This window comes from Vulpes lagopus, chromosome 21 (assembly GCF_018345385.1).
Source record: "Vulpes lagopus strain Blue_001 chromosome 21, ASM1834538v1, whole genome shotgun sequence".
In the NCBI taxonomy this organism is placed as follows: domain Eukaryota; kingdom Metazoa; phylum Chordata; class Mammalia; order Carnivora; family Canidae; genus Vulpes; species Vulpes lagopus.
Window position 1 is genome coordinate 40,927,230 of NC_054844.1, and position 13,527 is coordinate 40,940,756.

The following is a 13,527-nucleotide window of genomic DNA, read 5'->3' on the forward strand; positions in this document are numbered from 1 at the left end:
CACGCCGCGGGCCGAAGGCAGGCGCCAAACCGCTGGGCCACCCAGGGATCCCCACAATACAATACTATTGACTATAGTTACCATGTTGTCCCCCATGGCTTATTTATTTTATAACCAATAGTTGGCACCTCTCGATCCCCTTGACCCATTTCACCTGAACCCCTCAACCCACCTCAGCAACAACCAATCCATTCTCTGTATCTATGAGTTTTGTTTGTTTATTCATTTGTTCTTAGATTCCACAGATAAGTGAAATCATACGGTTTCTTTCTCCGACTTATTTTACTGAGCATAATTTTCTCAAGGTTCATCCATAGTAGGGACTTTCTTGGCACTTTTTTTCTTTTATTGAGGTATAATTGACATATAGCATTATATTAGCTTTAGGTGTACAACATAACCCTTCGATATGTGTATACACTGTGAAATGATCACCGCAATAAGTCTAGTTGCCAAACATCACCAAACCGTGTAGTGAGAACTTTTAAGACTTACTATTTTAGCAACATTTAAATATGCAATACAATAGGGGCATCTTGGTGGCTCAGTTGGTTGAGCATCTCGGTTTTTGTTCCAGTCATGATCTCATGGTTGTGAGATCCCACCCCTTCTTACTCAGCAGGGAGTCTGCTTGGGATTCTCTTTCTGCCTCTGCCCTTCCCCCTGCTTGCTCTCTCTCTCACTCTCTCTCTCAAATAAGTAAATAAATCTGGGGTACCTGGGTGGCTCAGTTGGTTAAGCTCCCAACTCTTGGTTTTGGTTCAGGTCATGATCTCAGGGTCTTGGGATTGAGTCCTAAGTCAAATGCCATGCTCAGCTTGGAGTCTGTTTGTCTCTTTCCCTCTGCTCTCTCTCTCTCTCATAAATAAATAAATAAAAATCTTTAAAAAATAATAAGTAAATAAGTCTTTTTTTAAAAATGTGAATAAATAGGGCAGCCTGGGTGGCTCAGTAGTTTAGCGCCGCCTTTAGCCCAGGGCATAATCCTGGAGACTGGGGATCGAGTCCCACATCGGGCTCCCTGCAGGGAGCCTACTTCTCCCTCTGACTGTTTCTCTGCCTCTCTCTCTCTATCTCTCATGAATAAATAAAATATTTTTTAAAAAAGTAAATAAATAAATATGCAATACAATATAATTGACTATGGGCACCATCCTTGGATAAATAGATTGGTCAAAGACTCTGAAGAGGGTGTTTGTAAGACTGATCTCAATAAGGAATAGGAACCCACAAATGTAAAATAGAGTCAATCATGTGTATTGGGGGGTAGTCTCTGTGCTCGCTGGGAGGATGGATAGGGCAAGCGGCCTGGTGGACAGTGCTCTGGTCTAGGAGTTGGAAACTTGGATTCAAATGTGATATTTATCTGCTGCACAACCTTGGAAAAATCTCTTCCTCTCTGGACCTCCTCTGCAGGGTTGGAGTGGATAATAGTATCCTACCTTCTCACCACCAAAGACACCTTCTGTTATCTATTCCCCCCACTTGTGCCATGGACGTCATGCTTTGAAAAATGTTTCTAACTGAGTGGACCACATGTAAGTAATGATTAATTTGTTTCCTCATTTTTTTGTTAGTGGAAGATGTACGGTGCAGACTCAGATCTGTAGCAGATAGCAAGCGGTGCCACCCCGGCTTGATGGAATTCCGGGAAAAAAAAGCAGAGGCTCTTTATGGCTGAGTTACTTGACGGCAGCTTCATGTCAGGGAAATGTTCAAAGCCTGGTGCACCTGATAAATTATAGCGAATAGCCTGAGAACCCCCATCCCAGCCATCGTGCAGCCCTGCGCCCAGGAACCACTGATGATGAAAGGCAATCACTAACTTCCTTCCAGCTCCCATAAGCTCTCCTCCCCTGGGGAGGTCACCTTCTCAGGGTGACCTCAACCCCCAATGCCCTCTCTGTGTCCACAGCTAGACAAGTCCTCAGGGGCCCAGGGCTCAGGTTGCTCCAGGGACTCTTTGGAAGGTGCTGATGGAACCTGAATCTGTGGAGTATTGTGATAACTGCCCGCTGCAGGTCCAGGCAGTCCCCTGCGGAGAGAATCCAGTGCTCTCTTCAGGAACAAGACTTGCCACCTCCTTCAGAGACTGACTCCTCCTCCACTCCTGGCTGCCCAGAGCTCAGGCTCTGGGGCCTCACTCTGTTTTGTGCAGCCCTAAGAGCTCTCTACTTGCCAGCCCCATCTGCATTTCTGTACATGACCCAAGGATGAGATGAAGCCTGCTTGAGGACAGGAATTGTGCTTGCTGATGGGGTATAGCACCACAGCCCCAAGAAATCAGAATCTGTCCAGGGCTGGGGACTGGCAGGGATTTGGGAGGGGTAGCACTTGATCCAAGAGAGCTTCTTGGCAAAGATGTAATGTGGAAGGAGGAGGGGGCAAAGCTATATGGGATCAGGTGTTGTGGGGGGTCATTTGGCTCCAACAATCTCCATGCAGTATTCTGGGCAGTAGGAGGGTACATGGGGCACCCAAGGACTGACTCCTACAGGAATGAAGTAACCAGAAGTGCTCTAGGGGGCAGTGGCAGTGGTGGTCCTGGTGAGAGCAGCATGGCTTGGAGGCTAGGGCGGCAGTTTCAGAATTCAGCACACCTTGGTTTGAACCTCGGGATGGTTGTTATTGCCTCGAAGATGGCCCAGAATTCAACCTTGAACAAGCTGTCTCTGGAGGGCTGGGAAGTGTGAAGACCAGCATCGCCCAGGGAGCTTTCTCAGTGTGTGTGTCTGGAGACTGGGGATCGAGCATCCCTCCCCACTCTCACCCATACATAATTCAGACAATATGACCTCCGAGGAGGTTGACCGTTGTATTGTGAAAAGCCTTCCAGGTAATTCTGATCCATCCCTGACACTTTGTCTTTCTCCCCCAGAACGACTGGTCCAGGAAGGCCATTGGAAAAGGAACAAGACACTACTCCTTTGGTTTTTTTTTTTTTTTTTAAGATTTATTTATTTATTCGTGAGAGACACAGAGAGAGGCAGCCACAGGCAGAGGGAGAAGCAGGCTCTTCGCAGGAGCCCGATGCGGGACTCGATCCCGGATCCTAGGATCATGACCTGAGCTGAAGGCAGACGCTCAACCGCTGAGCCACCCAGGCGTCCCCTAACTATTCCTTTGAACTCATTAGGCCACCAGTAGCTCAGCCCAGCCCAATTCAACCAGTTAGTATATTCATTCAAGGCATTTTTATTTTTATGGAGCTTCTACACTGGACAAGACCCTAGGCCCGGGGTTAGAGACCCAGGACCCATCCATGGTGGGGAAGGCAGGCGAGAGCAGAGACATCACAGTGGTGTGACAGCTTGTGATAAGGAAAGCCTGGAATGCTCTAGGAACACCTAGGAGGGGCCGTGTCAGATCATTAGAAAAGGCTTCTTGGGGAAAGAAGAGGATCCAGCCAGGAGAGTGGAGGCCTTTCAGGAGGAGGCTGCTGTGCATGGCCTGGAGGCGAGAACAGAGACTGTTCAGGGAAGTGCGAGTAGTCCCAAGCTCAGCCTGAGTGCTGTGAGAGCATTCTGGGGGGACCAAAGGGTGGAGTTTATCCTGTGGGGGGAGGGGGTGCGGGCGGGGAAGGGATCTGAGGGAGACTGCAGGGCCAGGGTCACTCTGGGGAATAGCTGGGCCTGGAAAGGGGTCTCTGGGGTCAAGGGTGGAAACACTGGCTGTTTGGGGAATCAGAGCAAAAGAGGCTGAAGGCCTGAGTGAAGAGTGTCCGTGGGGCCAGAGGAGAGGGGCTGGGTTCCTCAGAAACACAACCCCAGCTGTGGCTAGGCCCGCCTCCGCCAGGCAGCAGGTGCCTTCAGGGGGGTTGTTCTGGAGGTTCATGTCCAGCCTTCACCATCCGTGTCACCCAGCTTTTCCCTGCCTTTTCCTGCCCCTGCTTCTCTTCCTCTCTCCCTCTCCAGTCTTCCCAGTTCCTCAGCTTTGTCCTTAAAGCTCCTCTCCACCTGCTGGAAGCCCGGTTCTCCTCCTGTGTGGGGACAGTCCACCTCCGTTCTGTTCATTAACCTTCTCAAACCCAAAGGCCTCCCTACGTCCACCTCGGTCAGTGCCTCCCGCAGCCACAGCCTGGAGCTTGCCTCTCCGAAAATGCCTGCACTTCTCAAAGCTTCGATGAAACACGTCCCTCTGTGCTTCTGATTCTCACTCCCTCGCCCCTGCCTCCTGTCCTGGAGCCCTGCTCCCCTGGACCTCCACCTTGCCCCGCCTCCACCTCCTCCCCTCCCTCCAGGACCCTCTGGCCTCAGCCTCCCCTGCCCGGCTGCCCATTGTGCCCACCTGGCACCTGCTGGGCCGATGAGCTGCCTTCCTGGCTTCATGCCTTGGGCCGCCTCATCCAGCTGGACAGCAGCAGGCAGGTGGAGCTCCTGGCCTGTCACCTCTTCAAGCCGTCCCAGAAGCACCTCAACATCAGAACCCATCTCATCGCTGGTCTCCCAACCTGCCCCTCCTCCAGGGCTCCCCGTCTTGGTAAGGGGCAGCAGGGCTCAACTAGGCAACTACTCTGTGCGGGGTGTCTTGTCACTCTGTCCTCTTCCCACTCTCGACCCCACCATCTCACCAAGGCCCCCGGAGGCTCCCCTCTAATGTGCCCAGAACCCATCATCATGCTCTGGTAGGTGCCCAGCACTTACCCTGCAAGTTCCTGGTTTATTCTTTCACACATTCGTTCAACAGGAGTTTCTTGGAAAGCCCCTCCTGGGCAGCACCGACTGACTTGTGTTCACGAGTCCAACTCTGACAGATGCCCCACGTGCCACCTGACTTCCCTCGTCCTAACACCAGTGATCGACTTGAACTCCACCCTGGTTGACCAACACTGTCTTACTTCCTAAGCTGCCCAGGAGTTCGGCTGCTCCTTCTCGTTGCCGTATCTGGGTTCTGCTGGCCTCATCCTGACTCTCAGTGGCAATCGGATGAGTTGTGGTGGCCATGAAGGCTATGAAGGTGGCTATGAAGGCTCGATTACTGCAGTGGCAGTTGTGGAGAAACCACGTGAGATGGGGCTGCTGGGGGAAGTGACTCGATCAAAATTCCCTTAGGGATGTTTATTTTTTTTTTTTAGGGATGTTTATTAATTTATGCCCTCCATAAACATTTATTGAGCATCTACAAGGCGCCAGGCACTGAGCAAGCCCTAGGGACACATCAGGGAGCTAAAAATACAGAGGCCAGAAGCTTACAGCATAGTGGGGGGAGACATTCATCATATAAATGTCATAATTATGACCAAGACAAGTGCTCCACCAGGATGGCCCATGGTGGCCAAGCATGTAAGAGGAGGCTTGAGGCTTTCTGAGGAAATCACGGTTATACTGAGACCTAAAGGATGGACTAAAAGAAGACAGGAGGGATGAACATCCCAGGTGGTGGGAGCAGCATGTGCAAAGGCCCTGGGGGGAAGTAGAGGCAACACACTGGCCAGAAATCCCGCACAGCACGTGCTTTTGTTTTTCAGCTGTAAAATAGAATAACACAAATTTCACCATTTCATCCACCTCAAAATGTGCAGCTCAGGAGTGTTGAGTAAATTCACAGTGTTGTGCAACCGCCACCACTATCCAGTTTCAGAATATTTCATTAACCCCAGAAGGAAACCCTATACTCATTAAGCAGCCACTCCCCTGCCCCCTCTTCCCCCCCATCCCCGCCACCCTGGGGCCCCTGGCAACCACTCATCTGCTGTGTGTCTCTGTGGATTTGCCTATTCTGGACATTTCTTATCAGTGGACTCACCAGTCTGTGGCCTTTTGTGTCTCCAAACAGCCAGTGATTCCCCAAACAGCCAGTGTTTCCACCCCTGACCTCAGAGACCTCTTTCCAGGCCCAGCCTTTGTGTCTGGCTTCTCTCCCTCGGCAATAATCTAAAAGTCTCATCCACATTGGAGCATGTATTGGTACTTTTTTCCTTTTTATGGCTGAATCGTATTCCATTGTGTAAACAGACTGCATTTTGTTTATCCACTCATCTGTAGGTGGACATCTGGGCTGTTCCCACCTTTGGGCTACTGTGAATGGAGTTACTATGGACATGTGCCCACAAGTTCTTGTTTGAAGACCTGATTTCGTCTCTTTTGGCTATACACCTAAGGAGTGGAGCTGCGGGGTCACGAGATAACTGTTTACCTTTCGGAGGAACAACACACCCTGCTCATTGCACCCATTTGACGTGACTTAAGTTCGAGCTGTGGCAGTCAGACAGGGGCCAAGGTGACATCGGAGAGTAAACACGGTTATTTTTGAATATTTTCAGTTTCTTCTCATCTCCTGTCATTCGGGATGTGTAGAGCGGAGGAGAACAGGCTGAGAGGGGCCATCTAATAAACTGCCCCTCGGATGGAGAAACTGGCCCGTGGGGATCCCTGCCAGGGATCTTTGTCAGTTTTCTTCCTTGACGTATCTCAAGCCTAAAACAGTGGTTGGCACACAGCTGGTGCTCAATAACTATTTGCCGCATGAATAAAGAAGCACAATGAACTGTTTCAAGTGCTCTAAAATTCCCAAGAAAATGGACATTCGTCAGCTAGAACCAGAGGGAATGGACCAACATTGCAGCCAGAAGGTGGGTAGTTAGGTAAGGAAAGGACTTCCCAGAGCCATGGGCCCTGGCCCCCTGGGGAAGTGAGCACTCACCACGTGCAGGCACTTTTACATTTGTTTACCTGGACGCACTAGGAGGGCCTGTGTGGCTCTGGATCGGTAGCCAGGAAGCCTAAGAGGTGGAACCGGGATCCCCCCCCCCCCAGGCTGCTGGACCTCTAGGCCTTGCTCCCTGGGTGAGGACAGCAGTCCTTCCCTCCCAAGGCCAAGGCTCAGCTTGGGGTGTGGTCAGCCGGGGGTGGGGGGTGGGGGGTGGAGACTCCCCTGGGGCCCTCAGAGGTGCTGTAGGGAGTCCTCAGTTCTCCCTTCCCCCAGCAGAGGCCGGAGGGAGGAGGGAAGGATGGCAGCAGAGCGTGAAAATCGGAGGGTAATATTGAATTGCAGCAAAATGAGCAGAGGATTAGGTGCCCCACCTGGACCCAGCCCCGGAGAATACCAAGGCCTGGGCTGGCTCTCGTGAGAAGCTGGCAGGCTCGGTACCAGGCGGAAATGTGGTTGGATGAACAGGGGTCACGAGGCGGTGGCTGAGGCCACGGGCAGGAAGACATAGTCGTTTGGGCTAAGGTCTTCTCTCCCGGGCAGCCCCCCTACCCGTCCAGGCCTGGGCGTCCCACATTCACTGAGCTCCTCTTAGGTTCTGGGGGCAGAACTGGGGGGATCAGAGCCAGGCTGGGATGCTGCCCCAGGACCCTGCCTTTAGGGACTGTAGGGGGCAGGGGGAGAGGAACACACAAACGCCCAGGATTCTGGGGAGTGGGGTAGAGGAGGCTGCCTTGACTAAGTCAAGGAAGGCTTCCTGGAGGAGGGTGAAGGGTGTGGGGCTGGGGCTGGGTCGGGATTCAGGAAGACATCAGTTTGAATTATGACTTGGCTACTTCCTAGCTATGTTGACCTTGGGGAAGCAGTTCATTCCACACACATTCTTCAGAGGGTCCACTCGAGCATGCCAATCACAGGCTAAGCGTTGAGACTACGAAGGTGAATCCGATACAGTTCCTGTCCTCAGAGCTTAGCAACTGGGCCAGGACAGCATGATCTGTGCCGTCCTGGAGGTGAGCAGGGGGCTCTGGGGCGGGGGCAGAGGAGGTGACATTAGCCAGCCTAATGTCCTTGGGCCTCCCTTACCCCGATCCTTGAAATGGGGTTGGCACCCACTTTACCACATAGCTGAGGTGACCGGCTGAGAGGAGTGTGAGCCTGGCACTCACACGGTGGACAGGCAGAGCTGGTCTCGGGGGGAGGTGTGAGGCTGACAGAGGCTGAGGCCGGGGAGGGACAAGGGGGGTATGGCGCCAGGGTGGGGGGAAGGTTGGCACGATGGCACGGTGGGGAGGAGAGGGACCCCGCACAGGGTCTGAACGGGGCCTGCAAGTTACCCAGTCACGGGCGCCCTCGGAGCCCTCACTGGAGGCAGGTGCTGGGGAGCAGGGTGTTTTGGCCGCTGCTCTGAGTGGGGAGTTAAACAGGTTTGGGTGACCTTTGCAAGCAAGGTTGTGGGGCGCTGCCTGTAACCCTTCCAGCTTGTTACCACCTCTTCTCTGGTAATGACCCCGGGGTGCCCTGGCATTTACAGCCCCCATCTCTCCCTGCAGGGCAGGGACACAGGCTCTCCTGGCCAGCTGGCAAATACTTTCCCACTCTGCCCTCCAGCCCTGTGGGAGGAGTCCCCCAGGGTGGGTGGAAACCAAGGCACCCTTGGCTCTCTGGGGCCTCCAGCCGGCCGCCTCCCCCAGACATCGTAGGGGAGGAAGCCCGGCGGGGGGGGGTGGGGGGGGTGGGGGTGGGGGGGTGGGCGAGAAGTTCAGTCAAGGAAGGAGCAATGTGGCCTCCTGCCCTCCTGCAGCCTCCCCCTCCCGGCTGGTCTCCTGGTCTCCTCGGCTGGTCTCCTGGTCTCCTCGATGGGTCTCACCCATAAAGGCTCCCAGCTGCCTGCCCCTTAAGGAAGCTTCGTTAGCCTGGACTCTCCACGCTGCACAGCCAGCTGCGTTGGGCCCTGTTAGGCCTTGGTCCGACCCTCCTTCTCATACAGAAACTCCTGCTGCCCCCGCTTCCTCCGTGTTTGCTCAGCTTTTTTTGGGGGGTGGGGTGGGGAACTCTCCCAAGCAACTGGGAACTCACCACTCCACAAAGCAGGGTTATTAGAAGGTCTTCCTGCCCCCAGCCCCTTAATCACACCTGATCCTTTTCAAATGAGGACAGACTTGTTCCTGACCTTTCCTCATCCCACCAGGGTGCAAATGCACACTCCCTCTTTTCACCCAAGCTCTGAATTCTTTTTTTTTTTTTTAATGTTTTATTTATTTATTCATGAGAGACACAGAGAGAGGCAGAGACATAGGCAGAGAGGGAGAAGCAGGCTTCCTGCGGGAACCCCGATGTGGGACTCGATCCCAGGACCCTAGCATCACGACCTGAGCCAAAGGCAGACACTCAACCAATGAGCCACCCAGGCGCCCTCAAGCTCTGAGTTCTGTCCTAAATCAGGCCCCTGAAGAATGCCATGAGGCTGCAACCCCCAGGCAGGGTGCAGGGGAGCTTGGAGGGATAAGAGCTGATGGTTTTGCTCATTTATTCACTTGATGAGCATTTATCAAGCACCTATAATATGTCAGGCCTTATGCTAAGCACTGGGGGTGCAATGGTGAGTTCACCCAGATAAGGCCCTGCCTCTGGGAGTTCACAGTCCAGGGGAGGAGCTAGACACTGAGCAGATCATTGCAAGCCTCTGAGTGATATGAACGGGCAAGGCACACCATTGGGTGGGTGGTCCTAGGAGTGCATGTTATTGGGGCTACAGGAAGCCTTCCCCAATGAGAAGGTGATTTTTGAGATAGAATCAAAAGCAGTATTTTTCAAACTGTGAGTAGCAACCCATTAGTGGGTCATGAAATCAATTTAATAGTTGTGACCTAAATTGCTTTTTTTAGTGAAATAGGAGTTTAAAGCCTCACAGTTAGGAAATATTGTTTGGGAAATATTAGTTTTAGTTCTCTATAGCCATATCTACATCTATATTATCCATCTACATATTGACATAAGGTCTATAGGTTAGGGTATCAAATGTGTGTCTTCCAGAGGGCACCTACACCCCAATGTTCATAGCAGCGATATCCACAATAGCCAAACTATGCAAAGAGCCCAGATGTTCATCAAGCAGTTGAGTGAATAAGAAGATGTGGCATATATATATATACACACACAATGGAATATTACTCAGTCATCAGAAAATGAATTCTTGGGATGCCTGGGTGGCTCAGCAGTGGGAATCTGCCCGGGGTCCCAGAATCGGGTCCTGCATCAGGCTTCCTGAGTGGAGCCTGCTTCTCCCTCTGCCTGTGTCTCTATCTCTCTCTGTGTCTCTCATGAATCAATAAATAAAATATTAAAAAAAAAAAAGAACGAAAGAAAGAAAAGAAAATGAAGTCTTGGAATTCCTGGGTGGCTTAGCGATTGAGCGTCTGCCTTTGGCTCAGGGCGTGATCCTGGAGTCCTGGAGTCCGACATCGGGCTCCCTGCGTGGAGCCTGCTTCTCCCTCTGCCTGCGTCTCTGCCTCTCTCTGTGTGTCTCTCATGAATAAATAAATAAAATCTTTTTTAAGAAATGAAATCTTGCCATTTGCAATGACGCAGATGGAACTAGAAGGTATTATGCTAAGCGAAATAAGTCCGTCAGAGAAAGACAATTACCATATGATCTCACTCATATGTGGAATTTAAGAAACAAAACAGAGGATCATGGGGGAAGGGAGGGGAAAATAAAATAAGATAAAATCAGAGAGGGAGACAAACCATAAAAGACTCTTAGCTATGGGAAGCAAACTGAGGGTCACTGGAGGGGAGGGGGTAGGGGGACGGGGGACTGGGAGACGGGTATTAAGGAAGCACATGATGTAACGAGCGCTGGGTGTTATATAAGACTGATGAATCACTGATCTCTACCTCTGAAACTAGTAATACACTCTATGTTAATTAATTGAATTTAAATTAAAAAAAAAAAATGTGTGTCTTCCTGCAAGCCTCCGTCAAAAAGGCTGGCAAGCCCCTGGCCTGGAGTTTGAGGAAGAGTTAGCCATGAGGAAATGGTGGCGACACATGTTCCTGGCAGAGGGAACAGCTTACCAGGGCCCAATGATGGGGTTGGAAGGAGGAGCGCCAAGCGCAAAGTCCTGCCTTGTCCTATGGGGGGGGGGGTGTCTCTGTGAGGCTAGGTGAGATTCCCACCTTCCTCATCCCCAGGGCCCACCCCATGGGAAGGAGACAGGGGGCAGGAAGCTGTCTTTGCGCCTCCCCAGGCCCTGGAGCTACAATCATCCCTGCCTCGACCCAGGCGACCCAAGCCGGGACCCTTAAGGCTGCCTGGGCTCTGAGGTCGAGGCTGGGATGATCGTAGCTCCAGCGATAAGACAAAGTCAGCCAATCCCTGGGGATAAAGCCTGAACGTCTGTATCAAACAGATCTGCATCTAGAGCTCATTTCCTCTACTTACCAGCCTTGGGATCTCAGGCAACATTTACAACCTCTCTGTGCCTCAGTTTCCTCCTGGATAGCACGGGGCTAGTAAGACTGAGGAGTCTAGAGGAGGAGGAGTCTAGTCTTACTAGAGTAAGATTCCCCTCAAAAGTCCCCAAGAGTCCCTGTAAGGACTTTCGGTCCTTTCATACTTTTCAGTATGAGTATGTCCTGGGTATGGCTTGGAATATTCCTACGCTAAAAACGTATTTGTTATTTTTCTGAAATTCAAACAGACTCAGGCATTCTGTATTTTATCTGTCACCCTACGTAGAAATCCAGGGGCTCAGGAGCACCTGGGTGGCTCAGCGCTTGAGCGGCTGCCTTGGGCTCGGGTCGTGACCCTGGGATCCTGGGATCCCGTCCCACGTCGGGCTCCCTGCACAGAGCCTGCTCCTCCCTCTGCCTGTGTCTCTGCCTCTCTCTGTGTCTCTCGTGAATAAATAAAATCTTTTAAAAAAGAAAAAGAAAAAGAAACCCAGTGGGTCACACTTTGTCCCCAAACCACAGGGACCTGACACCCTGGAATACCTCTCAGGCTTCCGGAGGGGCCGGCCCCAGTCTCCCACCTCTCCCACCCTCCTGCCTGGGGCTGCCTCTTTCTTCTCTGTCCCAGCTCCACTTGACCATGGGTCTGCCCTGTTCCTTTTCCCTCATTCCCTGAAGTCCCAGCCTCACAGGCTGTGGCATGTGACCCACTTTTACTGACCTTGTGGGGAGAATGGAAGGCATTGGCAGCTCAGCTCCAGCAGGAAACACACCTTGTGGCAACTGTCAGACAGCCTGGGGCCTGGATCCCAGGATCCCATCCATGCACTCCCACAAGGGACATCCTCGGGGCCCAGCTCCCCACAGACACCCTCTTCCTGCTTGTGCTGTTGCAGGGTCTCAGCCCCTCCTTCAAGCCCCCAGCAGATGACACACGCATCCACGTTGTCTTGCAAAACAACAGCCCGGTGTCTGGTGGGACCTGGGAAAGGAAGAGTCCCGGAGGTAGACGAAACTGTGTTACGTTTGATTACTTAGACGAGGCCAAATGATTGCCAAGTCACGTGTGAGGCAAGAAACACGGGTGTGTGGCAAAGCCTACAGGAGTATCTGAAGACTGGAAAGAAATTCGGGACACGATAGCGGACAATGGTGTGAGAAGTGGTGCGTCACTACACTCCTGATGGCCCAGAGGGTGATGCCGGGTAGGAAAACACTGAGGATTCTGAATCAAAAAGAAATTTAGGGAAGTTGGACTCTGAATGTGAGGACATTTGGGGACTATTTTAGCCAACTTGTTTGACCTATCATTTCCTTTCTGGTACAGGCATAAGAGTGATTTTGACTTAGAAAAAAAAAAGTGATATCGAAATAAATCTGAGAAAATTCTTTCATTATGCACAAAACAAAAATTGGTAAGAAAGCATTTCTGGGGTCATTTTCCTTCGTGGCTTTCTAAAATTATTTTGGTTATGGCAAAAATGCACAGAACATAAAACCTTCCTAACCATTTATAACTGCACAGTTAAGTGGTCTTAGGTACATACACATTTTTGTGCAACCATTACCACAATCTATCGCCAAGGAAGCATTTTTCGTGGTGATTCGTGGTGCCTGATTCGTGGTGCCTCATACAATTGATGGCACCTTGGACCTCATAAGACATGGCGTAGTGGTCAGCATAGACAAAATGCAGTCCTCCCCTGGGGGAGCTCCGCTGCCCACCCAGCTCAAACCCCTGGCTTTGACAGGTGCACCTTTTTTCTCCCTGGCTCAAAAGGAACGCACAGCACAAGTAGGACCCAGTCATGGTTGGTGCCCTCCCCTCCTCCAGTCCTGGGCCCGGACCAGAACTGAGTAAGTCTTAATCCCTCTGGACTTCAGGTTCTTATCTGTAAGATCCGTAGTCTCAATGACCTCTAAGATCCTACTGTGGGGCACCTGGGTGGCTCGGTCAGTTAGGTGTCTGCTTTGGCTCAGGTCATGATCCCAGGGTCCTGGGATGGAGCCCCACATCGGGCTCCTTGCTCATCAGGGAGCCTGCTTCTCCCCTTCTCCCTCTGCCTGCCACTTCCCCTACTTGTGCTCTCTCTCTCTCTGTCAAATAAATAAATAAAATCTTTTAAAAAAAAGATTCCATTGGGTTCTAAACTTGTGACTATGATTGAATGAGCATGTGTGCGCACACACATACACACACATATTTGGGTTGGGAATTCATAGGCTGCAGAGAGAAACTGTGACACTTCTGCGTTTATGGGGAGGTAAGAGATTTTCACTTGACTAGGTGAGGGCAGGTCCTGCCCAGAATCAGGGGTCAGCAGGCCACTCCCTCTCTCTGTCTCTCAAGATCATAAACATCTTGACCGAAGAGGAGAGACCAGAGGGGTGCATGGTCCAACTAAGGGCACACGAGGGGCT